General features: G+C 39.5%; 1 pseudogene; it reads right to left on the bottom strand.

The window, feature by feature from the left end:
- Window positions 1–1,616: 1,616 nt before the first annotated feature.
- Window positions 1,617–5,609, bottom strand: LOC110196657 (E3 ubiquitin-protein ligase ARIH2 pseudogene; annotated as a pseudogene).
- Window positions 5,610–10,916: the final 5,307 nt, after the last annotated feature.

Here is a 10,916-nt window from a genome sequence, read left to right as displayed (position 1 = left end):
CACAACCATGCACAACTTGTTCAGCCATTCTCCAGTTGATAGAGATCCCTTCAATTTCCAGTTCTTTGCGGCCACAAAGAGAGCTACTATAAATATCCCATTCATATTCAAAGATATAATTATCATTTGTGAACTTCCCTCTTACTTTTACTCACTATTTTCTTTCTCAGCCTCTTTTTTCACCCTATCCCTATTACTCTACCTTCTTTTCCCGCTTTACCTACCCCTCCAAAAATTCCCTCCATTCCCTCCCCCCAAATTCAAACCACACACTCCTCGGCAAGTCCACTACATCCTCTCCCCTACCCGAAATCTCAATCTACATACCTCTCTACAAGTTCCTCTCTCAACCTGTCCCCCAATTTCTTTTCACCTCTCTACATGTTCAGAAGACTTCTTCACTCTTCCAGATGTACACATTGTTTCTTCTTCAACCCAGAGGAGAGTAAGGTTCCAACATTACCAACCATCCACCTCCACCTGCTTCTTCTGTATTATTTCTTCTTTTCATGATCTATTTTTATAATGTAATTACTCTCTTTTACCTTTTCTCACCCAGTTTTGTTTATTAGAATAACCCCATCATATACAACTCAGCCCCAACCTTTCTTTCAAACTACCTTAGTACTGATAAGTTTTAAGAATGCTGATAACATTTTTGTGTATAGAATAAGTAAACAGTTTGACCTTAATGAGTGCTTTGTAATTATTCTTTAATGTTTTCCTTATATTTCTTCTGGATCTTTTATATAAAATTTTCCATTGAGTTCTGATCTTTTTGTACAAATACCTGAAAATCTTTCAGTTTGTCAAATGTCTGCTTTTTCATTCACTTAAAAGAAAGGGTTCTGTGTTGTTTTAGAGTTTTTGTTTGTTTTGTTTTGCATAGTTTTACAACCTTTGAAAATTACATAAGTTGTAATGATTTAATACTATTTTTTGAGATTAAATTATTTATTTATTTTTAGTTTCCAACATTCACTTTTATAAGAATTTGAGTTCTAAATTTTTTCTCCTCTCTCCCCTCCCTCCTCCCCAAAATGGCATGTAATACGATATAAGCTGTATACGTATAATCATATTAAACATATTTCCACATTAGTCATGTTGTGAAAAAAGAATCAGAACAAAAAGGGAAAACCACAAGAAAGAAAAAAACAAACAAAAAAGAGAAAATAGCATGTTTCCATCTGCATTCAAACTCCATAGTTCTTTCTCTGAATGCGGATAGCACTTTGCATCATGAGTCTTATGGAATTTTCTTTGATGATCTAATAGTATTGACAGCCATTCAGAAAAACTTGCCCTCCCTCCCAACAACAATCCAAGGGAAATTTAAAAAGTCCCATAAAGACACCAATTCAGTATGGCCTCTACTCTGGCACAAAAAAGTGGAAAGATGAGAAGAAAACTGAAAGTGACTAAAATGAGAGAGCTTTAAAAGGCTGGGTCATTGTTCTTGGTCTGTGCTCCCCAGTGAGAGTGTCCTTTCCACGCAATGATGCTGCTGGATGCCCTGTTTTCTTGATGCTCTCTCCCTTCTCACCCCATATCCTTCTGTGACCTGACTTATGTGTCATGGAAATCCTTTAGCAGGGTCCTCCTCTGCTACTCAGCTATGTGCTTCTGATTCTCCAAGTCCCCTCTGTCATAGCTATCTGCTCACTCCACCTTCCTTGAAAGATCCTTATTTTCTGCCTCCAGCTGGGCCTGCTGATACTCAAACAACTTCTTTCTAGGTCCAGACTCCATGTAGTATGTATATGACTGTGTGTACTGGAAAGTATAACACCATTTGGCTAGGAGCTTAGCCGCATTCTGCAGGTACTGCCAGTATATTCAAGTCCCCAGATTGTTCATCACTTTTTCCTGGATCTTCTCATGAATTTGCTGGTATGTCTGTGCCTATAGCTGTAAGCTCTTATTGTGATTTTCCAACCTCTCAAAGTAGAACAAATACCTCTTAAGGGCCTCCCTCACCTGTGCCTGCTGACTCTGGTTTACAATATCAGGATTTTCTTTGTACCAACCATATTCGCAGTACTTGCTACCATGGGTCTTCCAGTCTCCTAGACACATCCAGCAGAAATCATGTTTACACTGAGAACATTGCATGTGATTGCAGCCTCCATTCTTCTCAATACAGATGTTGCACTTGGACAATTGGTAGTATGAACACTAATGTAGTTTGCCATTTCAGAGTCACCCGCACACTTTGTAAGCCATTTCCAGATGTGGTACAGTCTGTAGGGGCCTAATACATCTGACCACACTTGAAACAAAACACCTCATTGCATTGATTGCATTGTACTCAAGCCCTAGATTCCTGTACCTGGATAACCAGGGGGACTGTCTGCACCAGGACACAGATGGGGCTGATGATGGCTCTCTACTTACTCCCTGAAGAGGTAGTGCCTATTTTGTCTTTCAGATTTCAACTCATCACTCGGCAACAAACTCAACTTTGCTAGACAAGTTATTCTTGGATGCAATCCCAGTTCTCTTGCTCTTCAAAATATAATATTCCAAGACTTTCAGTCTTTTAGAGTAGAGGCTGCTAGGTCTTGTGAAATCCTGACTATATTTGCACAGTATTTAAAATTTTTTTTTCTTGTTGCTTCTGATATTTTCTCCTTAAGCTGGGAGTTTTTAAATTTGGCTATGACATTCCTGTAAGTTTTCCTCCTCAGATATCTTTCAGGTAGATTTTTTTTTCTTTTTCTACTTTACCATCTTGTTCTATAACTTTAGGGCAATTTTCCTTAATGATTTCTTATAATATTGTATTCAGATTCTTTTTTTTATCTTAATTTTCAGGCCGTCTCACAATTTTCACATTGTCGCTCCTCCATCTGTTCTCTAGATCAGTTGTTTTTCTAATGAGATTTTCAGATTCTCTTCTATTTTTTTCTACTTTTATTATTTCTCAGTGTTTTCTCTAGTTTTCAAAGGACTTATTTTTTTTTTCCTTAAGATTTCAGGCCTCTTTTTCCAATTGGTTGGATTGTTTTTATTTTTTTCCCCTCATTTTTCCTTAATTTGATTTTTTGGTTTGATTTTTAATTCTTTTTCAGTTCTTTCAAGAACTCTTTATGGGCTTGTGACCATTTGATGTTACTCTTTGGGTAGAAATGGCTTTTTAAAATTTCACTAAATTTCTCTGAATATGAACTCAGCTTTTTTTTTTTTAACCAAAGTAGCTATCTAGGGTTGGGTTTCTTGTGTGTGTGTGTGTATGTGTGTGTGTGTGTGTGTGTGTGTGTGTGTGTGTGTGTGTGTATGTGTGTGTGTGTGTGTGCGTCATTAACTCATTTTTATTTTTATTTTGTTTTATGTTATTTTTAGTAGTTTATTAATATAATCAAGTTTTAATCCTGAGTTGTGGGTAATGCCCTAGGCCTCAGGTGCTCACAGTTATTTTCTGAGTTTTGCCCAGGGGCTCAACCTCAGGGACTCCTTTCATCCCATAAACCACAGTCAGTACCCTCAACTCTGCTGTCCTGAAAATTTTATTCCTCCCTGCAGTATTATAGTCACCTGGCCTGCGTCCACCCCTTTGCCTACAGCCACTTTTCAAAATCACCTCTGGTCAGAACTGCTAGGCCTGGCTTCTGGAAACAGTGGGAGGGCCCTTCAATCTTCCCCTACTCAGCAGTCTGATGTTCTTTAGATGAAAGCTTGTGGGGTAAACATTTGTGACACCAAAGCTCCTGAGGCTGTGAGGTGAAGGTTAGTGAGGTGAAATTTCTTGTGGCCCTGAGTGAAATGAAAAATGAGGTGAAATTTATTGAGGCCTAGTAAGCTTCCTGACAGAACTGCTCTAGCATCTGCTATTTGTTGATTCAGTGGAGTCGGCCTGGAGGTGTCTCTACTTCACTCAAGCCAAACCTCAGAGCTTGGAGGTTCTGTCTTTTCTGAGATCCTCTCAAGTTGTCTTCGAAGGACAACTGCTTGACCCCTTTATTTTTACTGTTCATTTCATGGTAACTTTTTGTCTGTGGAGGAAATCCAGAGAGCCTCCCACTTACATACTTATTTCTGACCTAGTCCACCATCTTCCCAGAATGTCCCCTTTTGTGCCCCCCCAAATTGTTCATTTGTGCAAATTGCTCTATTCTCTTTTGGAACATGCCCTTCATTTTTGGCTCCAAGGAATTATGTTGTGTCTATGTATTTCTGGGAAAATGGAAATTCCCAGGTAAAGAGATCAATTAATCTTTTGTCTATCTTTGGGCAGAGATCTTGTTGCAGCTGACCAGGTTGTGAGGGAGGACCTATTACTGATGAAACATGGCTCCAGCCAAGAGCAGGTTCTGTTAGGAAGGAATAGCTTCAAGATATCCTCTATCATCTTTTAAAGGATCATAGGATTTCCAGGGGTACTAGACCTTAGAAATAACCTAGTTTAATCCCACACTTTATAGAGGAAACTAAGGTTGGAAAAATTTAAATGACTTGCTCATGATAACATGGTAAGTGTCAGGTAAGAAAATCTCCCACTTGTATACTCTGTGTACTATTAGGAACCTGGAGAAAAAGGAGATTGATGAGAACTACAGTAATGAAGGAGAAGAAGGAAGTTAATATATGCATTGAAGGGTGAGTAGAAGTTGTTTTACAACAGAAATGAAGGAGGGGTATGGTAATAACCTATGATGCTTGTAGGATGGTTAGCAGATCAGTCTGTAGGAGTACAATGTATACTGCACTATCACTGATTATACCAACTCCTACATTCAATACCAGTCCCATTTGCTCTCCTATTTATATATCTCTGGTTTGTCCCAATCATTTTGCATAAAACAGCTCATGAGAAGGAACACTTTCCTTCTTCAGGGAAGGGTATTTATCTCCCATAGTCTGCCTGCTGAGGAGAATCCTGCCAATCCTCATAAAATGGAATAACTCTCCACTTTATTGGATTTCTCCAGCCACTGTCTACATGAGGTAAGGGATGGCTGTCTGGCTTGCGATCATATTTGAGCCTGACTTAGTACTAGAGTATTAAATATATTAAATATGAGGTTGATGGCTCAGGTTGACAACTGTAGTTTGATGCCTCAGTAAACAATAGCACCACAATTTTTCCAATCTCTTTAGGTTATTGTTGATTGGTCTGAAATAGTAGTCTTGGTTGTCTACAAACTTGTTCATACCCTTTTGGACCAATATCTTACGAAGAAAAGCACTGATTTATTCCCCCTCATTTTATTAGTGTAACCTCAGTCCTAAAGCCCATTGGTATTGGATTCTCTCCTTAGTAGTTGAAACTTAGGTCCTGTGTCTGTGTGAAGAGCTTAAGGGCCTGGTAGAGTTGGCGAGACTGAGAGAAAGAAGAATGTTTTCATAAAGTCACTCAAGCCTGTTCAGATTCTTTAGTCACTTTTGATACTCCTGGCTTCCAGCTTCAAAGAAGAAGGAAGATGCCAACCCAGCTTCAGATCGTTGAAGGAATGGACCCTAGAAAAAAGCTGACATTCTAGCTAGTAAAATTAGCCTAATAATAAAACTCACTAATTAAGTAATAGACTTTGGGAAGAAGCCAACAACACTCACATTGACTTTTTCCCAGAATCCTTTCCTTCACCAGCTTGATGTGGGTTTGACATCTTCCATCTTATTATTTCTTGAAGCTGAAGCCAGAAGTGCTTTTAGTGACTGCAAAATCTTAAGAATCTGAAGAAACTCTGAAGAGACTGAGCAACTCTACAAAAACTATAGAGCCCTCCTCTCTCAGGCTGTAGCCAATTCTGCCTGAAGCTCATGCAGGCTAGGACTAGGTCTCCACCAATAAGGAAAGAGTCCCATAGTAATGGGCTTTGAGACTAGTCACATTTGTAACCAACATCACTTGGGTCTTGGCAGGTTTTAACACTCAGAAGAGACAGGGCAGGGAGGAGACGTCAAAGGGTGTGTGTGTGTGTGTGTGTGTGTGTGTGTGTGTGTGTGTGTGTGTGATGAAATATGCTCTGACAAGCTAATAAAAAAAAGCTTTGTGGCTGAGAAAGCTGAAAAGATTCCATGGAAAGACTGCATAGAAAACATATCAGCACTACAAATTTATTGGTTTTTATTTCATTCATCTCTTCTGTTTTGTCCTAACATTCCTAGTATGGTGCCTGTAATGCTGGTAGAGAGAAAGCTCTCAGCCACTCAAAATCAAAAGGCATTCCAACAGTCTATGGTGCCAAAATCCGACACCATTATGATCCCATTTTGCTGGGAGGTGTCAGTCAGGCAAACACAGGAACCTTCAGAGATGGGTTGGTATGTGTCAGTCAGTGAAAGAGTAAATTCTGGCATTGAACAAACAGATCAGTCCAGCGTGCTTTGCCAGCAGGAAGCTCCTGGCTATGAACAACTTTTCTTTTTAGAGGGATAAAAGCTTCCCTTGTAGAGTTCTAGGAATTCTAAATATTTCATGCCTAGGCTCTAGCAAAAAGTTGCTTTGGGAGGGTTGGCTTGAAGATATATAATCTCCTCAGTACTATGACTGAAATTTCTCATTTATTTTCTTTCTCTGGCCCACAACCACCAAAGTCAGAAAATCCAATTGCCTCTGTACATTAGAAACTGCTACAAGATAATATGCAATCCAATTCAATGAGCATCTAGTAAGTACCTACTATGGCCAAAATATTGGGCTAGGCACCTCTTATTGTGATTGATTGATAATGGTAGCCATTCATTCATCCATTCAGCAAGCCAGATATGTGTGTATACATATATGTATACTATACACATATACATACATACACATATACGTATGATTTAACTGAATTTGAGAGTTGAATTCCTATGCTGAAATGGGAGCTGAACTTGGAAGCAGAAAATCATGGAAATGAAACCTGCTCCTAATACTTGCTAGCTTTGTGACTATAATCTCTCTGTGCCTCAGTTACCTTGTCTATAAAATGGGGTCAATGAAACTTATAGTATCTGCTTCACAGGGTTATATCAAGGATCAAATGAAGCAAGGTATATAAAGTGCTTTACAAACCTAAAAGTGTGACACAAGGTGTCAGCTATCATTGTTATTTTTTAATGACTTAATCTTGTGCAGTGATGGGTGGGTTAGCTCACTAGGGTTAGTATAGTGCTAAGGAAGCCTAAGTATTTTATGCAAAAGGGGGGAAAAACAAAACCAAAAAACCCCATCTATCCAATGGTCAAAAGTTATGCCTCAAATTCTGACCAGCCATCTTAGAAAGGCATGCTACTGTTCATAAACGGAAGTTATGCTATCAAACCTTTTTGCATCTTTTCCCCTAACAAGAGAAGCTGTTGACAGAGACTTTTACTTCATTATATACTTCCTTCCCTGAAAGAATTCTTCTTGGAGTGATGTGTCTGGCAGGTTCTCTACTTCCTTGGTAATGGGAGAGTCAGGATCTTTCCCAGGTTTCTGACTGGGGATTAGGTTAATACTTCTTATGATTCAGTGTTCCTACTTGCTTCCTGTGGATGTAGAACTGATGGCATCTCCCAGACCCCCATTTCCAATTTGTTGCTATGGTATCCCACTGGGGATGAAGCAAGAAGTGTGACTGGTTCTGTACAAAACTTCTATGCAATTGGGAAAAGCAATTTAAAGTGCACAGTGGGATGGGAACATAATTTATACAGATCATAACACTATTATTATTTCATTCAATTATATTATGCACTGAGTCAAATAAAGTGAAATGCTATACTATTGTTGATAGTAAAAAGTTACATTTTCTCCAAGTTCAAAGTTTTAGAGATAGTAAAATTCAAGGGCAAAAAGAACAGGTAATGCATTAATTATGGCTTGTAATGCTTCTGTTTCCCCAAGTTGGAGAGACTGCTTGTCGAGAGGAATTTGGAAGGGTGATCAAGGCATCATGTCATCACCAAATCATCCTTATTTTCCTTTCAGCCTGTATGGCCTCTAATGTATGTTGGGTCTGTGAAGGAATCCTGACTCCTGCCTGGCCATATTTTTGGGATAAGGGTAAGGTGTATGAGGACTTGTAGCTTAATCAGCACATATTGAATAGTTTCAGGAGTACAGAAGGCTGCTCTGTCCCACAATCCCCCATGATACTAGCTAGGTGGTGCAATGAATAAAATTCCAGGCCTAGAGTCAGGAAGATTCATCTTTCTGAGTTCAAATATGGTCTTAGGCACTTAGGAGCTCTGTAACCTTGGGCAAATCACTTTACCCTATTTATTTGCCTCAGTTTCTTCATCTATAAAATAAGCTGGAGAAGGAAATGGCAAAACACTCCAATATCTTTGCCAAGAAAATCCCAAATGGGGTCATGAAGGGTCAGATACAATTGAAATGAGTAAACAACAACAATCAGAAAGGGCTCTGAAATATGTGATCAGGAGCTTTAGTAACTTTATAATCGTTCCACAGAAGTAAAATTATTCAAGTTAGCCAGTTTATTTCATAGGAATTTTGGGGTTTGTGGTATGGATTACAGGATAGTGGACTATTCCTACAAATTCAATTCAGCAAGTATCTATTAAGTATTTTACTCTGAGCAGAGTTAGCCCTAGGGCAGAAAAACTGGGACTTTGCTGCAGGGTGGGCAATTTAGAGGACACTGAGAACACTTATACTCATCTCAGGCAAAGAACCCAGTTGCCCAAGGAAGATACGGAGTCATGGTAAGGGAATTTGCCCGGACAGGGTCCTCACATCTGTCTCCTGGATTCTCCTCCTTCCTTCAGGTCCAGCTAAAATCTTGCCTGCTGTGGGAGGTATGCTTTCCCTTTATCTCCCATTACATTGTACATGGTAACAGCAATGTTGTCTGATAATTGACTCTGAAAGATTTAGCTATCCTAATCAAGATAATCAGAGACAATTCTAAAGGACTCATGACAAAAAATGCTATTCATCTCGAGGGAAAGAACTGATGGAGTCTGGATGCAAATCGAAGCAGGCTTTAAAAAACAAACAAACAAAAAACCCTTTATTTTTCTTGTTTTTTTTTTTACCCTCCTTTTTTTGGTCTGTTTTCTTTTGCAATACAGCTAATATGGAAAAGTTTTGCATGACTGTGCATGTATAATCTATTTCAGATTGCTTACTTACTCAAGGAGAGGGGAGAGAAGGGAAAGAATTTGGAACTCAAAAATTTTTTAAATTAATGTTAAAAATTGTTATTACTTGTAATTGGAGAAAAATAAAATATAATTAAAAAAAGATTATCTTCAATATATCTTATTTATATCATGTTTATATATAATTGCCTGGATATTGTCTCTCTCATTTAAATATGTTCATTAAAGGCAGGCACTAGGTTGTTTTGCTTTTTTGTTTCATTTGTGTTTTTTTATTCCCAACATTTGATACATGAATAGTACATAGTGGCACTCAATAAATGCTTGTTGACTTGGCGGGAGTTATAGTTTCAAGGAGGCTCTTACCAGTAGGATTGGGAAGGTTCTGGCTCTGTCTTTGAGGATGGGAAGAGAGACAGGGACTGTGACTATTAGGACTTTTAGTTTGATCCCAGCTGAGGGATGAAAAGGAAGCCTGGCCCTAGGGAGCTAATTCTTTCACTGCTAGCAGTGAGAAGATAAGGGAGGACAAGGCATTGGCTTACATGTGCAGGCCATCTGGTATTCATATCCTGCTGCACCTCACAAAGCCTGGGTTGCCCAGGCTTAATCCAGTTAAGACTGAAGGACTTCCCCTCCCACTCAGTCACACCTGAATCATTTGACCAGAGCACCTTCACAATGTTTCTCATATAAATCTTCCATCTCCTGCCTCTGTCTGTGCCTTTGCACTGACTGTGCCTCATGACCAGAATGAATTCTTTCCATACCCCAGTCTTCTAGAATCTCTTATTTCCTTTAAAATGTGGCTTCAGTGCCATTTTCTGTATGAGTTCTTTTCTGCTTCCCCTAGGTCTTAGTTCCCTTCCTTCTTTATATGCCAAAGGTACTTTGTATCTGTTTTATACAGGCAGTTCTCACTCCATAAAAGTGGAATGTTCTGTAGACCTCTTCATAATAATTTTTACATAACACAAATCTGTGCATGGATTGGGGTAGGGAAAAAGGGAGGCCACAGGCATGGAGGTAGGGGGCCAGCACAGCTTTCAAAGGCACATGGGGGCTAGGAACAGAGAAGTGAGAGTAAGAGAAAGGAAACACAGGATGGAGGGGTGTGTTGGAACCCAAAGGAAGAATGAAGGAGCAGACAGGTGGAGGCTGGCTATGGATGCAGAGATGAGAGGATAGGAGACCTGGGAGTCAGGGACAGAATCATACCTCAGTATAGATGGGTGAAGACAATGGGGGCCCAGACTTGTGGGTGGGTGGGCAAAGAGGCACAAAGGTCTCTCACTCAGGCCACACTGTCCATGGAGTTTCCTTGGCAAAGATACTATTATGGTTTGCATCTCCTTCTCCAATGGATTAAAACAAACAAGAGATTTAGTGACTTTCCCAGGGTCACACAGCTAGCAAGAGTCTGAGGCCATATTAGTATTCAGATCTTTCTGACTTCAGACCTAGTACTCTATCCACTGAGCCACCTAGCTGAACCCCCCCACCAGCACCCTGCCCCCAATGACTAGCTAAGCACTGCTAAGCTGAGGCTGCAGAGACTGACAAATTTTCCTTTACTTATCCTTGCAATATGCCCTGGCTGTAACTGCTCTGTTCTCACTTGGCTCCTCGGTAGGAAAACCAGGTTTCCAATGCTTTATTCTACCCTTATTTCTGATTCCTGAAGAGCAATTCTATTTTTGGCTCTCATCTAAGGAATCCTCTCAAGCAGGGTGGAGAAGTTAAAAAAGATATCCAGGGAACAATTACAAACCAGGCATGGAAGAGGCAATTTTATTCCCATCCAGAAAAGGAAATGCTGAACAATAAAGAATCTTGAATCATAATCATTTGAGAAGCTACTATCCAAGCCTTGTTGG

Source organism: Phascolarctos cinereus, unplaced genomic scaffold (genome assembly GCF_003287225.1).
Source record: "Phascolarctos cinereus isolate Bilbo 61053 unplaced genomic scaffold, phaCin_HiC Scaffold_4;HRSCAF=312, whole genome shotgun sequence".
NCBI classification, from domain to species: Eukaryota; Metazoa; Chordata; class Mammalia; order Diprotodontia; family Phascolarctidae; genus Phascolarctos; species Phascolarctos cinereus.
The sequence above is the reverse complement of the archived record's forward strand: the minus strand, read 5'-3'. Positions and strand labels throughout refer to the sequence as shown.